This window comes from Phyllobates terribilis, unplaced genomic scaffold, assembly GCF_046119375.1.
Source record: "Phyllobates terribilis strain yellow unplaced genomic scaffold, ASM4611937v1 Scaffold_8__6_contigs__length_399053987, whole genome shotgun sequence".
Lineage (NCBI taxonomy): Eukaryota > Metazoa > Chordata > Amphibia > Anura > Dendrobatidae > Phyllobates > Phyllobates terribilis.
Window position 1 is genome coordinate 347508230 of NW_027362768.1, and position 17331 is coordinate 347525560.

General features: G+C 45.4%; 13 non-coding genes and 1 pseudogene across 13 annotated transcripts; all 14 read left to right on the forward strand.

Moving 5' to 3' along the window:
- The first annotated feature begins 100 nt into the window (after positions 1–100).
- LOC141158554 (U2 spliceosomal RNA) lies at positions 101–291 on the forward strand. Its single transcript, XR_012248582.1, has one exon. It is a non-coding gene; the product is annotated as a U2 spliceosomal RNA (small nuclear RNA).
- A 1120-nt stretch (positions 292–1411) lies between these two features.
- On the forward strand, positions 1412–1602 carry LOC141158555 (U2 spliceosomal RNA). Its single transcript, XR_012248583.1, has one exon. It is a non-coding gene; the product is annotated as a U2 spliceosomal RNA (small nuclear RNA).
- Positions 1603–2721: 1119 nt separating this feature from the next.
- LOC141158556 (U2 spliceosomal RNA) lies at positions 2722–2912 on the forward strand. Its single transcript, XR_012248584.1, has one exon. It is a non-coding gene; the product is annotated as a U2 spliceosomal RNA (small nuclear RNA).
- A 1122-nt stretch (positions 2913–4034) lies between these two features.
- On the forward strand, positions 4035–4225 carry LOC141158557 (U2 spliceosomal RNA). The gene has a single exon (XR_012248585.1). It is a non-coding gene; the product is annotated as a U2 spliceosomal RNA (small nuclear RNA).
- Positions 4226–5345: 1120 nt separating this feature from the next.
- On the forward strand, positions 5346–5536 carry LOC141158558 (U2 spliceosomal RNA). Its single transcript, XR_012248586.1, has one exon. It is a non-coding gene; the product is annotated as a U2 spliceosomal RNA (small nuclear RNA).
- Positions 5537–6656: 1120 nt separating this feature from the next.
- Positions 6657–6847, forward strand: LOC141158559 (U2 spliceosomal RNA). The gene has a single exon (XR_012248587.1). It is a non-coding gene; the product is annotated as a U2 spliceosomal RNA (small nuclear RNA).
- A 1118-nt stretch (positions 6848–7965) lies between these two features.
- Positions 7966–8156, forward strand: LOC141158560 (U2 spliceosomal RNA). The gene has a single exon (XR_012248588.1). It is a non-coding gene; the product is annotated as a U2 spliceosomal RNA (small nuclear RNA).
- A 1117-nt stretch (positions 8157–9273) lies between these two features.
- LOC141159486 (U2 spliceosomal RNA) lies at positions 9274–9464 on the forward strand. Its single transcript, XR_012249492.1, has one exon. It is a non-coding gene; the product is annotated as a U2 spliceosomal RNA (small nuclear RNA).
- A 1111-nt stretch (positions 9465–10575) lies between these two features.
- LOC141157849 (U2 spliceosomal RNA) lies at positions 10576–10766 on the forward strand. The gene has a single exon (XR_012247887.1). It is a non-coding gene; the product is annotated as a U2 spliceosomal RNA (small nuclear RNA).
- A 1121-nt stretch (positions 10767–11887) lies between these two features.
- On the forward strand, positions 11888–12078 carry LOC141159813 (U2 spliceosomal RNA). The gene has a single exon (XR_012249809.1). It is a non-coding gene; the product is annotated as a U2 spliceosomal RNA (small nuclear RNA).
- A 1118-nt stretch (positions 12079–13196) lies between these two features.
- LOC141158561 (U2 spliceosomal RNA) lies at positions 13197–13387 on the forward strand. The gene has a single exon (XR_012248589.1). It is a non-coding gene; the product is annotated as a U2 spliceosomal RNA (small nuclear RNA).
- A 1122-nt stretch (positions 13388–14509) lies between these two features.
- LOC141158562 (U2 spliceosomal RNA) lies at positions 14510–14700 on the forward strand. Its single transcript, XR_012248590.1, has one exon. It is a non-coding gene; the product is annotated as a U2 spliceosomal RNA (small nuclear RNA).
- A 1122-nt stretch (positions 14701–15822) lies between these two features.
- LOC141158564 (U2 spliceosomal RNA) lies at positions 15823–16013 on the forward strand. The gene has a single exon (XR_012248592.1). It is a non-coding gene; the product is annotated as a U2 spliceosomal RNA (small nuclear RNA).
- Positions 16014–17132: 1119 nt separating this feature from the next.
- Positions 17133–17224, forward strand: LOC141160403 (U2 spliceosomal RNA; annotated as a pseudogene).
- The last annotated feature ends 107 nt before the right edge of the window (positions 17225–17331 follow it).

Genomic DNA, 17331 nt, shown 5'->3' on the forward strand with positions numbered 1-17331 from the left:
TTGACAGCATGTCTTCTTAACGGGAGTCCAGGTGGCCATCTCCACAAATGGACTTTTCAGAATCCTTGGGTGGCACCGTAGTCGGAAACCAATTCTGGTTATCGCTTCTCGGCCTTTTGGCTAAGATCAAGTGTAGTATCTGTTCTTATCAGTTTAATATCTGATACGTCCCCTATCTGGGGACCATATATTAAATGGATTTTTAGAACAGGGAGATGGAAAAAGAGCTTGCTCTGTCCACTCCACGCATTGACCTGGTATTGCAGTATCTCCAGGACCGGTGCACCCCTTCTTTAATGCAGTTTCTAAAATCAGAAAGAATTGAATTCAATGCTTTTTGTTCATTTGGCTTGTTTGTCGGATTTTGGGATGGACTCTTTGGCTTTGCTTTTCTTCTCCTCATTGGATTTTTCATGTTAAAAGTTGCAGAAGCCAGATGACAAGCTCATTTTGGTTCAACTTCAGCAACTGTGCATTGCATTGCCATGTAATGTAATGCAATGCTATCTATCTAGCTCTCCCTCTATACTTCCTTTTGGATAAATAGACATATTAGGCAAGCATTTTGGAGCTTTCACCTAAATAACTACAGGTGGTGAGATAAGCTGCACAATATAATTGACCTTTCAGTATATTGTTGCACACACACCATCTATTTAGCAAATGCCCTTGTTATCAACAGCAGCCTTTTAAACTCACCTGAGCTAACAGGTATGTGAGCTGGTTACTCTGCTGCGCTTAAAATTTCTTTTTTGGTTTGCTACAATGCCTTTTCTGAAACGTTGTCTCCCTCTGCTGGAACACTGACTTCTTTCATTTAATGCCTGCAGACTATAAAAGAGAAACCAACCCAAAAAGTTTGGTTGATTAGTCTGTGGCATTCTTTTAAACTGTTGCTTATGGCGGTCTCTGTGAGCTTCTCAGTGACATTCAGCCATCCAGGTATCCCGCCTGCAGTAGACGGAATGTGGCAATGGAACGCTGGCTGCGCGTGTCATAATAGGCTCTGAGCCTTTATATACCTGCGCACAGCAGCAGCCACCTTCAGTCTGCTGCTGGACAGCCAGCAGCAGCAGCAGCAGGAGAGGTAATTAATCAGCAACCCTCCTGCTAAGGGTAGACAGCTGCTCGTTCCACCCCCCCACCCCCCCGCCTTAATTGGTTCTCCTCCCTTCCAACGGTGTTGAGGCGGGTGGGAACAGCCGGGGGTTGAGGGTACTGTGCTAAAAGAGGTGGAGTTATGCAGATCTAAAACGCGTGGATTGCAGCAGCAGCAAGCCGAAAAGTGCAGGTATGTGAGGGATCTAGAGGTTGACAGCATGTCTTCTTAACGGGAGTCCAGGTGGCCATATCCACAAATGGACTTTTCAGAATCCTTGGGTGGCACCGTAGTCGGAAACCAATTCTGGTTATCGCTTCTCGGCCTTTTGGCTAAGATCAAGTGTAGTATCTGTTCTTATCAGTTTAATATCTGATACGTCCCCTATCTGGGGACCATATATTAAATGGATTTTTAGAACAGGGAGATGGAAAAAGAGCTTGCTCTGTCCACTCCACGCATTGACCTGGTATTGCAGTATCTCCAGGACCGGTGCACCCCTTCTTTAATGCAGTTTCTAAAATCAGAAAGAATTGAATTCAATGCTTTTTGTTCATTTGGCTTGTTTGTCGGATTTTGGGATGGACTCTTTGGCTTTGCTTTTCTTCTCCTCATTGGATTTTTCATGTTAAAAGTTGCAGAAGCCAGATGACAAGCTCATTTTGGTTCAACTTCAGCAACTGTGCATTGCATTGCCATGTAATGTAATGCAATGCTATCTATCTAGCTCTCCCTCTATACTTCCTTTTGGATAAACAGACATATTAGGCAAGCATTTTGGAGCTTTCACCTAAATAACTACAGGTGGTGAGATAAGCTGCACAATATAATTGACCTTTCAGTATATTGTTGCACACACACCATCTATTTAGCAAATGCCCTTGTTATCAACAGCAGCCTTTTAAACTCACCTGAGCTAACAGGTATGTGAGCTGGTTACTCTGCTGCGCTTAAAATTTCTTTTTTGGTTTGCTACAATGCCTTTTCTGAAACATTGTCTCCCTCTGCTGGAACACTGACTTCTTTCATTTAATGCCTGCAGACTATAAAAGAGAAACCAACCCAAAAAGTTTGGTTGATTAGTCTGTGGCATTCTTTTAAACTGTTGCTTATGGCGGTCTCTGTGAGCTTCTCAGTGACATTCAGCCATCCAGGTATCCCGCCTGCAGTAGACGGAATGTGGCAATGGAACGCTGGCTGCGCGTGTCATAATAGGCTCTGAGCCTTTATATACCTGCGCACAGCAGCAGCCACCTTCAGTCTGCTGCTGGACAGCCAGCAGCAGCAGCAGCAGGAGAGGTAATTAATCAGCAACCCTCCTGCTAAGGGTAGACAGCTGCTCGTTCCACCCCCCCCCCCCCCGCCTTAATTGGTTCTCCTCCCTTCCAACGGTGTTGAGGCGGGTGGGAACAGCCGGGGGTTGAGGGTACTGTGCTAAAAGAGGTGGAGTTATGCAGATCTAAAACGCGTGGATTGCAGCAGCAGCAAGCCGAAAAGTGCAGGCATGTGAGGGATCTAGAGGTTGACAGCATGTCTTCTTAACGGGAGTCCAGGTGGCCATCTCCACAAATGGACTTTTCAGAATCCTTGGGTGGCACCGTAGTCGGAAACCAATTCTGGTTATCGCTTCTCGGCCTTTTGGCTAAGATCAAGTGTAGTATCTGTTCTTATCAGTTTAATATCTGATACGTCCCCTATCTGGGGACCATATATTAAATGGATTTTTAGAACAGGGAGATGGAAAAAGAGCTTGCTCTGTCCACTCCACGCATTGACCTGGTATTGCAGTATCTCCAGGACCGGTGCACCCCTTCTTTAATGCAGTTTCTAAAATCAGAAAGAATTGAATTCAATGCTTTTTGTTCATTTGGCTTGTTTGTCGGATTTTGGGATGGACTCTTTGGCTTTGCTTTTCTTCTCCTCATTGGATTTTTCATGTTAAAAGTTGCAGAAGCCAGATGACAAGCTCATTTTGGTTCAACTTCAGCAACTGTGCATTGCATTGCCATGTAATGTAATGCAATGCTATCTATCTAGCTCTCCCTCTATACTTCCTTTTGGATAAACAGACATATTAGGCAAGCATTTTGGAGCTTTCACCTAAATAACTACAGGTGGTGAGATAAGCTGCACAATATAATTGACCTTTCAGTATATTGTTGCACACACACCATCTATTTAGCAAATGCCCTTGTTATCAACAGCAGCCTTTTAAACTCACCTGAGCTAACAGGTATGTGAGCTGGTTACTCTGCTGCGCTTAAAATTTCTTTTTTGGTTTGCTACAATGCCTTTTCTGAAACGTTGTCTCCCTCTGCTGGAACACTGACTTCTTTCATTTAATGCCTGCAGACTATAAAAGAGAAACCAACCCAAAAAGTTTGGTTGATTAGTCTGTGGCATTCTTTTAAACTGTTGCTTATGGCGGTCTCTGTGAGCTTCTCAGTGACATTCAGCCATCCAGGTATCCCGCCTGCAGTAGACGGAATGTGGCAATGGAACGCTGGCTGCGCGTGTCATAATAGGCTCTGAGCCTTTATATACCTGCGCACAGCAGCAGCCACCTTCAGTCTGCTGCTGGACAGCCAGCAGCAGCAGCAGCAGCAGGAGAGGTAATTAATCAGCAACCCTCCTGCTAAGGGTAGACAGCTGCTCGTTCCACCCCCCCCCCCCCCGCCTTAATTGGTTCTCCTCCCTTCCAACGGTGTTGAGGCGGGTGGGAACAGCCGGGGGTTGAGGGTACTGTGCTAAAAGAGGTGGAGTTATGCAGATCTAAAACGCGTGGATTGCAGCAGCAGCAAGCCGAAAAGTGCAGGCATGTGAGGGATCTAGAGGTTGACAGCATGTCTTCTTAACGGGAGTCCAGGTGGCCATCTCCACAAATGGACTTTTCAGAATCCTTGGGTGGCACTGTAGTCGGAAACCAATTCTGGTTATCGCTTCTCGGCCTTTTGGCTAAGATCAAGTGTAGTATCTGTTCTTATCAGTTTAATATCTGATACGTCCCCTATCTGGGGACCATATATTAAATGGATTTTTAGAACAGGGAGATGGAAAAAGAGCTTGCTCTGTCCACTCCACGCATTGACCTGGTATTGCAGTATCTCCAGGACCGGTGCACCCCTTCTTTAATGCAGTTTCTAAAATCAGAAAGAATTGAATTCAATGCTTTTTGTTCATTTGGCTTGTTTGTCGGATTTTGGGATGGACTCTTTGGCTTTGCTTTTCTTCTCCTCATTGGATTTTTCATGTTAAAAGTTGCAGAAGCCAGATGACAAGCTCATTTTGGTTCAACTTCAGCAACTGTGCATTGCATTGCCATGTAATGTAATGCAATGCTATCTATCTAGCTCTCCCTCTATACTTCCTTTTGGATAAACAGACATATTAGGCAAGCATTTTGGAGCTTTCACCTAAATAACTACAGGTGGTGAGATAAGCTGCACAATATAATTGACCTTTCAGTATATTGTTGCACACACACCATCTATTTAGCAAATGCCCTTGCTATCAACAGCAGCCTTTTAAACTCACCTGAGCTAACAGGTATGTGAGCTGGTTACTCTGCTGCGCTTAAAATTTCTTTTTTGGTTTGCTACAATGCCTTTTCTGAAACGTTGTCTCCCTCTGCTGGAACACTGACTTCTTTCATTTAATGCCTGCAGACTATAAAAGAGAAACCAACCCAAAAAGTTTGGTTGATTAGTCTGTGGCATTCTTTTAAACTGTTGCTTATGGCGGTCTCTGTGAGCTTCTCAGTGACATTCAGCCATCCAGGTATCCCGCCTGCAGTAGACGGAATGTGGCAATGGAACGCTGGCTGCGCGTGTCATAATAGGCTCTGAGCCTTTATATACCTGCGCACAGCAGCAGCCACCTTCAGTCTGCTGCTGGACAGCCAGCAGCAGCAGCAGCAGCAGGAGAGGTAATTAATCAGCAACCCTCCTGCTAAGGGTAGACAGCTGCTCGTTCCACCCCCCCCCCCCGCCTTAATTGGTTCTCCTCCCTTCCAACGGTGTTGAGGCGGGTGGGAACAGCCGGGGGTTGAGGGTACTGTGCTAAAAGAGGTGGAGTTATGCAGATCTAAAACGCGTGGATTGCAGCAGCAGCAAGCCGAAAAGTGCAGGCATGTGAGGGATCTAGAGGTTGACAGCATGTCTTCTTAACGGGAGTCCAGGTGGCCATCTCCACAAATGGACTTTTCAGAATCCTTGGGTGGCACTGTAGTCGGAAACCAATTCTGGTTATCGCTTCTCGGCCTTTTGGCTAAGATCAAGTGTAGTATCTGTTCTTATCAGTTTAATATCTGATACGTCCCCTATCTGGGGACCATATATTAAATGGATTTTTAGAACAGGGAGATGGAAAAAGAGCTTGCTCTGTCCACTCCACGCATTGACCTGGTATTGCAGTATCTCCAGGACCGGTGCACCCCTTCTTTAATGCAGTTTCTAAAATCAGAAAGAATTGAATTCAATGCTTTTTGTTCATTTGGCTTGTTTGTCGGATTTTGGGATGGACTCTTTGGCTTTGCTTTTCTTCTCCTCATTGGATTTTTCATGTTAAAAGTTGCAGAAGCCAGATGACAAGCTCATTTTGGTTCAACTTCAGCAACTGTGCATTGCATTGCCATGTAATGTAATGCAATGCTATCTATCTAGCTCTCCCTCTATACTTCCTTTTGGATAAACAGACATATTAGGCAAGCATTTTGGAGCTTTCACCTAAATAACTACAGGTGGTGAGATAAGCTGCACAATATAATTGACCTTTCAGTATATTGTTGCACACACACCATCTATTTAGCAAATGCCCTTGTTATCAACAGCAGCCTTTTAAACTCACCTGAGCTAACAGGTATGTGAGCTGGTTACTCTGCTGCGCTTAAAATTTCTTTTTTGGTTTGCTACAATGCCTTTTCTGAAACGTTGTCTCCCTCTGCTGGAACACTGACTTCTTTCATTTAATGCCTGCAGACTATAAAAGAGAAACCAACCCAAAAAGTTTGGTTGATTAGTCTGTGGCATTCTTTTAAACTGTTGCTTATGGCGGTCTCTGTGAGCTTCTCAGTGACATTCAGCCATCCAGGTATCGCGCCTGCAGTAGACGGAATGTGGCAATGGAACGCTGGCTGCGCGTGTCATAATAGGCTCTGAGCCTTTATATACCTGCGCACAGCAGCAGCCACCTTCAGTCTGCTGCTGGACAGCCAGCAGCAGCAGCAGCAGCAGGAGAGGTAATTAATCAGCAACCCTCCTGCTAAGGGTAGACAGCTGCTCGTTCCACCCCCCCCCCCCGCCTTAATTGGTTCTCCTCCCTTCCAACGGTGTTGAGGCGGGTGGGAACAGCCGGGGGTTGAGGGTACTGTGCTAAAAGAGGTGGAGATATGCAGATCTAAAACGCGTGGATTGCAGCAGCAGCAAGCCGAAAAGTGCAGGCATGTGAGGGATCTAGAGGTTGACAGCATGTCTTCTTAACGGGAGTCCAGGTGGCCATCTCCACAAATGGACTTTTCAGAATCCTTGGGTGGCACCGTAGTCGGAAACCAATTCTGGTTATCGCTTCTCGGCCTTTTGGCTAAGATCAAGTGTAGTATCTGTTCTTATCAGTTTAATATCTGATACGTCCCCTATCTGGGGACCATATATTAAATGGATTTTTAGAACAGGGAGATGGAAAAAGAGCTTGCTCTGTCCACTCCACGCATTGACCTGGTATTGCAGTATCTCCAGGACCGGTGCACCCCTTCTTTAATGCAGTTTCTAAAATCAGAAAGAATTGAATTCAATGCTTTTTGTTCATTTGGCTTGTTTGTCGGATTTTGGGATGGACTCTTTGGCTTTGCTTTTCTTCTCCTCATTGGATTTTTCATGTTAAAAGTTGCAGAAGCCAGATGACAAGCTCATTTTGGTTCAACTTCAGCAACTGTGCATTGCATTGCCATGTAATGTAATGCAATGCTATCTATCTAGCTCTCCCTCTATACTTCCTTTTGGATAAACAGACATATTAGGCAAGCATTTTGGAGCTTTCACCTAAATAACTACAGGTGGTGAGATAAGCTGCACAATATAATTGACCTTTCAGTATATTGTTGCACACACACCATCTATTTAGCAAATGCCCTTGTTATCAACAGCAGCCTTTTAAACTCACCTGAGCTAACAGGTATGTGAGCTGGTTACTCTGCTGCGCTTAAAATTTCTTTTTTGGTTTGCTACAATGCCTTTTCTGAAACGTTGTCTCCCTCTGCTGGAACACTGACTTCTTTCATTTAATGCCTGCAGACTATAAAAGAGAAACCAACCCAAAAAGTTTGGTTGATTAGTCTGTGGCATTCTTTTAAACTGTTGCTTATGGCGGTCTCTGTGAGCTTCTCAGTGACATTCAGCCATCCAGGTATCCCGCCTGCAGTAGACGGAATGTGGCAATGGAACGCTGGCTGCGCGTGTCATAATAGGCTCTGAGCCTTTATATACCTGCGCACAGCAGCAGCCACCTTCAGTCTGCTGCTGGACAGCCAGCAGCAGCAGCAGCAGCAGGAGAGGTAATTAATCAGCAACCCTCCTGCTAAGGGTAGACAGCTGCTCGTTCCACCCCCCCCCCGCCTTAATTGGTTCTCCTCCCTTCCAACGGTGTTGAGGCGGGTGGGAACAGCCGGGGGTTGAGGGTACTGTGCTAAAAGAGGTGGAGTTATGCAGATCTAAAACGCGTGGATTGCAGCAGCAGCAAGCCGAAAAGTGCAGGCATGTGAGGGATCTAGAGGTTGACAGCATGTCTTCTTAACGGGAGTCCAGGTGGCCATCTCCACAAATGGACTTTTCAGAATCCTTGGGTGGCACCGTAGTCGGAAACCAATTCTGGTTATCGCTTCTCGGCCTTTTGGCTAAGATCAAGTGTAGTATCTGTTCTTATCAGTTTAATATCTGATACGTCCCCTATCTGGGGACCATATATTAAATGGATTTTTAGAACAGGGAGATGGAAAAAGAGCTTGCTCTGTCCACTCCACGCATTGACCTGGTATTGCAGTATCTCCAGGACCGGTGCACCCCTTCTTTAATGCAGTTTCTAAAATCAGAAAGAATTGAATTCAATGCTTTTTGTTCATTTGGCTTGTTTGTCGGATTTTGGGATGGACTCTTTGGCTTTGCTTTTCTTCTCCTCATTGGATTTTTCATGTTAAAAGTTGCAGAAGCCAGATGACAAGCTCATTTTGGTTCAACTTCAGCAACTGTGCATTGCATTGCCATGTAATGTAATGCAATGCTATCTATCTAGCTCTCCCTCTATACTTCCTTTTGGATAAACAGACATATTAGGCAAGCATTTTGGAGCTTTCACCTAAATAACTACAGGTGGTGAGATAAGCTGCACAATATAATTGACCTTTCAGTATATTGTTGCACACACACCATCTATTTAGAAAATGCCCTTGTTATCAACAGCAGCCTTTTAAACTCACCTGAGCTAACAGGTATGTGAGCTGGTTACTCTGCTGCGCTTAAAATTTCTTTTGTGGTTTGCTACAATGCCTTTTCTGAAACGTTGTCTCCCTCTGCTGGAACACTGACTTCTTTCATTTAATGCCTGCAGACTATAAAAGAGAAACCAACCCAAAAAGTTTGGTTGATTAGTCTGTGGCATTCTTTTAAACTGTTGCTTATGGCGGTCTCTGTGAGCTTCTCAGTGACATTCAGCCATCCAGGTATCCCGCCTGCAGTAGACGGAATGTGGCAATGGAACGCTGGCTGCGCGTGTCATAATAGGCTCTGAGCCTTTATATACCTGCGCACAGCAGCAGCCACCTTCAGTCTGCTGCTGGACAGCCAGCAGCAGCAGCAGCAGCAGGAGAGGTAATTAATCAGCAACCCTCCTGCTAAGGGTAGACAGCTGCTCGTTCCACCCCCCCCCGCCTTAATTGGTTCTCCTCCCTTCCAACGGTGTTGAGGCGGGTGGGAACAGCCGGGGGTTGAGGGTACTGTGCTAAAAGAGGTGGAGTTATGCAGATCTAAATCGCGTGGATTGCAGCAGCAGCAAGCCGAAAAGTGCAGGCATGTGAGGGATCTAGAGGTTGACAGCATGTCTTCTTAACGGGAGTCCAGGTGGCCATCTCCACAAATGGACTTTTCAGAATCCTTGGGTGGCACCGTAGTCGGAAACCAATTCTGGTTATCGCTTCTCGGCCTTTTGGCTAAGATCAAGTGTAGTATCTGTTCTTATCAGTTTAATATCTGATACGTCCCCTATCTGGGGACCATATATTAATTGGATTTTTAGAACAGGGAGATGGAAAAAGAGCTTGCTCTGTCCACTCCACGCATTGACCTGGTATTGCAGTATCTCCAGGACCGGTGCACCCCTTCTTTAATGCAGTTTCTAAAATCAGAAAGAATTGAATTCAATGCTTTTTGTTCATTTGGCTTGTTTGTCGGATTTTGGGATGGACTCTTTGGCTTTGCTTTTCTTCTCCTCATTGGATTTTTCATGTTAAAAGTTGCAGAAGCCAGATGACAAGCTCATTTTGGTTCAACTTCAGCAACTGTGCATTGCATTGCTATGTAATGTAATGCAATGCTATCTATCTAGCTCTCCCTCTATACTTCCTTTTGGATAAACAGACATATTAGGCAAGCATTTTGGAGCTTTCACCTAAATAACTACAGGTGGTGAGATAAGCTGCACAATATAATTGACCTTTCAGTATATTGTTGCACACACACCATCTATTTAGCAAATGCCCTTGTTATCAACAGCAGCCTTTTAAACTCACCTGAGCTAACAGGTATGTGAGCTGGTTACTCTGCTGCGCTTAAAATTTCTTTTTTGGTTTGCTACAATGCCTTTTCTGAAACGTTGTCTCCCTCTGCTGGAACACTGACTTCTTTCATTTAATGCCTGCAGACTATAAAAGAGAAACCAACCCAAAAAGTTTGGTTGATTAGTCTGTGGCATTCTTTTAAACTGTTGCTTATGGCGGTCTCTGTGAGCTTCTCAGTGACATTCAGCCATCCAGGTATCCCGCCTGCAGTAGACGGAATGTGGCAATGGAACGCTGGCTGCGCGTGTGATAATAGGCTCTGAGCCTTTATATACCTGCGCACAGCAGCAGCCACCTTCAGTCTGCTGCTGGACAGCCAGCAGCAGCAGCAGGAGAGGTAATTAATCAGCAACCCTCCTGCTAAGGGTAGACAGCTGCTCGTTCCACCCCCCCCCGCCTTAATTGGTTCTCCTCCCTTCCAACGGTGTTGAGGCGGGTGGGAACAGCCGGGGGTTGAGGGTACTGTGCTAAAAGAGGTGGAGTTATGCAGATCTAAAACACGTGGATTGCAGCAGCAGCAAGCCGAAAAGTGCAGGCATGTGAGGGATCTAGAGGTTGACAGCATGTCTTCTTAACGGGAGTCCAGGTGGCCATCTCCACAAATGGACTTTTCAGAATCCTTGGGTGGCACCGTAGTCGGAAACCAATTCTGGTTATCGCTTCTCGGCCTTTTGGCTAAGATCAAGTGTAGTATCTGTTCTTATCAGTTTAATATCTGATACGTCCCCTATCTGGGGACCATATATTAAATGGATTTTTAGAACTGGGAGATGGAAAAAGAGCTTGCTCTGTCCACTCCACGCATTGACCTGGTATTGCAGTATCTCCAGGACCGGTGCACCCCTTCTTTAATGCAGTTTCTAAAATCAGAAAGAATTGAATTCAATGCTTTTTGTTCATTTGGCTTGTTTGTCGGATTTTGGGATGGACTCTTTGGCTTTGCTTTTCTTCTCCTCATTGGATTTTTCATGTTAAAAGTTGCAGAAGCCAGATGACAAGCTCATTTTGGTTCAACTTCAGCAACTGTGCATTGCATTGCCATGTAATGTAATGCAATGCTATCTATCTAGCTCTCCCTCTATACTTCCTTTTGGATAAACAGACATATTAGGCAAGCATTTTGGAGCTTTCACCTAAATAACTACAGGTGGTGAGATAAGCTGCACAATATAATTGACCTTTCAGTATATTGTTGCACACACACCATCTATTTAGCAAATGCCCTTGTTATCAACAGCAGCCTTTTAAACTCACCTGAGCTAACAGGTATGTGAGCTGGTTACTCTGCTGCGCTTAAAATTTCTTTTTTGGTTTGCTACAATGCCTTTTCTGAAACGTTGTCTCCCTCTGCTGGAACACTGACTTCTTTCATTTAATGCCTGCAGACTATAAAAGAGAAACCAACCCAAAAAGTTTGGTTGATTAGTCTGTGGCATTCTTTTAAACTGTTTCTTATGGCGGTCTCTGTGAGCTTCTCAGTGACATTCAGCCATCCAGGTATCCCGCCTGCAGTAGACGGAATGTGGCAATGGAACGCTGGCTGCGCGTGTCATAATAGGCTCTGAGCCTTTATATACCTGCGCACAGCAGCAGCCACCTTCAGTCTGCTGCTGGACAGCCAGCAGCAGCAGCAGCAGCAGGAGAGGTAATTAATCAGCAACCCTCCTGCTAAGGGTAGACAGCTGCTCGTTCCACCCCCCCACCCCCGCCTTAATTGGTTCTCCTCCCTTCCAACGGTGTTGAGGCGGGTGGGAACAGCCGGGGGTTGAGGGTACTGTGCTAAAAGAGGTGGAGTTATGCAGATCTAAAACGCGTGGATTGCAGCAGCAGCAAGCCGAAAAGTGCAGGCATGTGAGGGATCTAGAGGTTGACAGCATGTCTTCTTAACGGGAGTCAGGGTGGCCATCTCCACAAATGGACTTTTCAGAATCCTTGGGTGGCACCGTAGTCGGAAACCAATTCTGGTTATCGCTTCTCGGCCTTTTGGCTAAGATCAAGTGTAGTATCTGTTCTTATCAGTTTAATATTTGATACGTCCCCTATCTGGGGACCATATATTAAATGGATTTTTAGAACAGGGAGATGGAAAAAGAGCTTGCTCTGTCCACTCCACGCATTGACCTGGTATTGCAGTATCTCCAGGACCGGTGCACCCCTTCTTTAATGCAGTTTCTAAAATCAGAAAGAATTGAATTCAATGCTTTTTGTTCATTTGGCTTGTTTGTCGGATTTTGGGATGGACTCTTTGGCTTTGCTTTTCTTCTCCTCATTGGATTTTTAATGTTAAAAGTTGCAGAAGCCAGATGACAAGCTCATTTTGGTTCAACTTCAGCAACTGTGCATTGCATTGCCATGTAATGTAATGCAATGCTATCTATCTAGCTCTCCCTCTATACTTCCTTTTGGATAAACAGACATATTAGGCAAGCATTTTGGAGCTTTCACCTAAATAACTACAGGTGGTGAGATAAGCTGCGCAATATAATTGACCTTTCAGTATATTGTTGCACACACACCATCTATTTAGCAAATGCCCTTGTTATCAACAGCAGCCTTTTAAACTCACCTGAGCTAACAGGTATGTGAGCTGGTTACTCTGCTGCGCTTAAAATTTCTTTTTTGGTTTGCTACAATGCCTTTTCTGAAACGTTGTCTCCCTCTGCTGGAACACTGACTTCTTTCATTTAATGCCTGCAGACTATAAAAGAGAAACCAACCCAAAAAGTTTGGTTGATTAGTCTGTGGCATTCTTTTAAACTGTTGCTTATGGCGGTCTCTGTGAGCTTCTCAGTGACATTCAGCCATCCAGGTATCCCGCCTGCAGTAGACGGAATGTGGCAATGGAACGCTGGCTGCGCATGTCATAATAGGCTCTGAGCCTTTATATACCTGCGCACAGCAGCAGCCACCTTCAGTCTGCTGCTGGACAGCCAGCAGCAGCAGCAGCAGCAGGAGAGGTAATTAATCAGCAACCCTCCTGCTAAGGGTAGACAGCTGCTCGTTCCACCCCCCCCCCGCCTTAATTGGTTCTCCTCCCTTCCAACGGTGTTGAGGCGGGTGGGAACAGCCGGGGGTTGAGGGTACTGTGCTAAAAGAGGTGGAGTTATGCAGATCTAAAACGCGTGGATTGCAGCAGCAGCAAGCCGAAAAGTGCAGGCATGTGAGGGATCTAGAGGTTGACAGCATGTCTTCTTAACGGGAGTCCAGGTGGCCATCTCCACAAATGGACTTTTCAGAATCCTTGGGTGGCACCGTAGTCGGAAACCAATTCTGGTTATCGCTTCTCGGCCTTTTGGCTAAGATCAAGTGTAGTATCTGTTCTTATCAGTTTAATATCTGATACGTCCCCTATCTGGGGACCATATATTAAATGGATTTTTAGAACAGGGAGATGGAAAAAGAGCTTGCTCTGTCCACTCCACGCATTGACCTGGTATTGCAGTATCTCCAGGACCGGTGCACCCCTTCTTTAATGCAGTTTCTAAAATCAGAAAGAATTGAATTCAATGCTTTTTGTTCATTTGGCTTGTTTGTCGGATTTTGGGATGGACTCTTTGGCTTTGCTTTTCTTCTCCTCATTGGATTTTTCATGTTAAAAGTTGCAGAAGCCAGATGACAAGCTCATTTTGGTTCAACTTCAGCAACTGTGCATTGCATTGCCATGTAATGTAATGCAATGCTATCTATCTAGCTCTCCCTCTATACTTCCTTTTGGATAAACAGACATATTAGGCAAGCATTTTGGAGCTTTCACCTAAATAACTACAGGTGGTGAGATAAGCTGCACAATATAATTGACCTTTCAGTATATTGTTGCACACACACCATCTATTTAGCAAATGCCCTTGTTATCAACAGCAGCCTTTTAAACTCACCTGAGCTAACAGGTATGTGAGCTGGTTACTCTGCTGCGCTTAAAATTTCTTTTTTGGTTTGCTACAATGCCTTTTCTGAAACGTTGTCTCCCTCTGCTGGAACACTGACTTCTTTCATTTAATGCCTGCAGACTATAAAAGAGAAACCAACCCAAAAAGTTTGGTTGATTAGTCTGTGGCATTCTTTTAAACTGTTGCTTATGGCGGTCTCTGTGAGCTTCTCAGTGACATTCAGCCATCCAGGTATCCCGCCTGCAGTAGACGGAATGTGGCAATGGAACGCTGGCTGCGCGTGTCATAATAGGCTCTGAGCCTTTATATACCTGCGCACAGCAGCAGCCACCTTCAGTCTGCTGCTGGACAGCCAGCAGCAGCAGCAGCAGCAGCAGGAGAGGTAATTAATCAGCAACCCTCCTGCTAAGGGTAGACAGCTGCTCGTTCCACCCCCCCCCCCGCCTTAATTGGTTCTCCTCCCTTCCAACGGTGTTGAGGCGGGTGGGAACAGCCGGGGGTTGAGGGTACTGTGCTAAAAGAGGTGGAGTTATGCAGATCTAAAACGCGTGGATTGCAGCAGCAGCAAGCCGAAAAGTGCAGGCATGTGAGGGATCTAGAGGTTGACAGCATGTCTTCTTAACGGGAGTCCAGGTGGCCATCTCCACAAATGGACTTTTCAGAATCCTTGGGTGGCACCGTAGTCGGAAACCAATTCTGGTTATCGCTTCTCGGCCTTTTGGCTAAGATCAAGTGTAGTATCTGTTCTTATCAGTTTAATATCTGATACGTCCCCTATCTGGGGACCATATATTAAATGGATTTTTAGAACAGGGAGATGGAAAAAGAGCTTGCTCTGTCCACTCCACGCATTGACCTGGTATTGCAGTATCTCCAGGACCGGTGCACCCCTTCTTTAATGCAGTTTCTAAAATCAGAAAGAATTGAATTCAATGCTTTTTGTTCATTTGGCTTGTTTGTCGGATTTTGGGATGGACTCTTTGGCTTTGCTTTTCTTCTCCTCATTGGATTTTTCATGTTAAAAGTTGCAGAAGCCAGATGACAAGCTCATTTTGGTTCAACTTCAGCAACTGTGCATTGCATTGCCATGTAATGTAATGCAATGCTATCTATCTAGCTCTCCCTCTATACTTCCTTTTGGATAAACAGACATATTAGGCAAGCATTTTGGAGCTTTCACCTAAATAACTACAGGTGGTGAGATAAGCTGCACAATATAATTGACCTTTCAGTATATTGTTGCACACACACCATCTATTTAGCAAATGCCCTTGTTATCAACAGCAGCCTTTTAAACTCACCTGAGCTAACAGGTATGTGAGCTGGTTACTCTGCTGCGCTTAAAATTTCTTTTTTGGTTTGCTACAATGCCTTTTCTGAAACGTTGTCTCCCTCTGCTGGAACACTGACTTCTTTCATTTAATGCCTGCAGACTATAAAAGAGAAACCAACCCAAAAAGTTTGGTTGATTAGTCTGTGGCATTCTTTTAAACTGTTGCTTATGGCGGTCTCTGTGAGCTTCTCAGTGACATTCAGCCATCCAGGTATCCCGCCTGCAGTAGACGGAATGTGGCAATGGAACGCTGGCTGCGCGTGTCATAATAGGCTCTGAGCCTTTATATACCTGCGCACAGCAGCAGCCACCTTCAGTCTGCTGCTGGACAGCCAGCAGCAGCAGCAGCAGCAGGAGAGGTAATTAATCAGCAACCCTCCTGCTAAGGGTAGACAGCTGCTCGTTCCACCCCCCCCCCCCCCGCCTTAATTGGTTCTCCTCCCTTCCAACGGTGTTGAGGCTGGTGGGAACAGCCGGGGGTTGAGGGTACTGTGCTAAAAGAGGTGGAGTTATGCAGATCTAAAACGCGTGGATTGCAGCAGCAGCAAGCCGAAAAGTGCAGGCATGTGAGGGATCTAGAGGTTGACAGCATGTCTTCTTAACGGGAGTCCAGGTGGCCATCTCCACAAATGGACTTTTCAGAATCCTTGGGTGGCACCGTAGTCGGAAACCAATTCTGGTTATCGCTTCTCGGCCTTTTGGCTAAGATCAAGTGTAGTATCTGTTCTTATCAGTTTAATATCTGATACGTCCCCTATCTGGGGACCATATATTAAATGGATTTTTAGAACAGGGAGATGGAAAAAGAGCTTGCTCTGTCCACTCCACGCATTGACCTGGTATTGCAGTATCTCCAGGACCGGTGCACCCCTTCTTTAATGCAGTTTCTAAAATCAGAAAGAATTGAATTCAATGCTTTTTGTTCATTTGGCTTGTTTGTCGGATTTTGGGATGGACTCTTTGGCTTTGCTTTTCTTCTCCTCATTGGATTTTTCATGTTAAAAGTTGCAGAAGCCAGATGACAAGCTCATTTTGGTTCAACTTCAGCAACTGTGCATTGCATTGCCATGTAATGTAATGCAATGCTATCTATCTAGCTCTCCCTCTATACTTCCTTTTGGATAAACAGACATATTAGGCAAGCATTTTGGAGCTTTCACCTAAATGACTACAGGTGGTGAGATAAGCTGCACAATATAATTGACCTTTCAGTATATTGTTGCACACACACCATCTATTTAGCAAATGCCCTTGTTATCAACAGCAGCCTTTTAAACTCACCTGAGCTAACAGGTATGTGAGCTGGTTACTCTGCTGCGCTTAAAATTTCTTTTTTGGTTTGCTACAATGCCTTTTCTGAAACGTTGTCTCCCTCTGCTGGAACACTGACTTCTTTCATTTAATGCCTGCAGACTATAAAAGAGAAACCAACCCAAAAAGTTTGGTTGATTAGTCTGTGGCATTCTTTTAAACTGTTGCTTATGGCGGTCTCTGTGAGCTTCTCAGTGACATTCAGCCATCCAGGTATCCCGCCTGCAGTAGACGGAATGTGGCAATGGAACACTGGCTGTGCGTGTCATAATAGGCTCTGAGCCTTTATATACCTGCGCACAGCAGCAGCCACCTTCAGTCTGCTGCTGGACAGCCAGCAGCAGCAGCAGCAGCAGGAGAGGTAATTATTCAGCAACCCTCCTGCTAAGGGTAAACAGCTACTCGTTCCACCCCCCCCCCCGCCTTAATTGGTTCTCCTCCCTTCCAACGGTGTTGAGGCGGGTGGGAACAGCCGGGGGTTGAGGGTACTGTGCTAAAAGAGGTGGAGTTATGCAGATCTAAAACGCGTGGATTGCAGCAGCAGCAAGCCGAAAAGTGCAGGCATGTGAGGGATCTAGAGGTTGACAGCATGTCTTCTTAACGGGAGTCCAGGTGGCCATCTCCACAAATGGACTTTTCAGAATCCTTGGGTGGCACCGTAGTCGGAAACCAATTCTGGTTATCGCTTCTCGGCCTTTTGGCTAAGATCAAGTGTAGTATCTTTTGAAAAGGCGGTTTTGGATGTTGGCCGCCCTAGTAGATTGATACATTATGCACACTGGGGTTTAGGCGCTTGTTAGTACGCCAGGTGGCTAATATAGTCATCTGGTGGAAAGCATGGCCCCCCAGGATCGACGCCATTGGGCCGGGGAAGATCGAA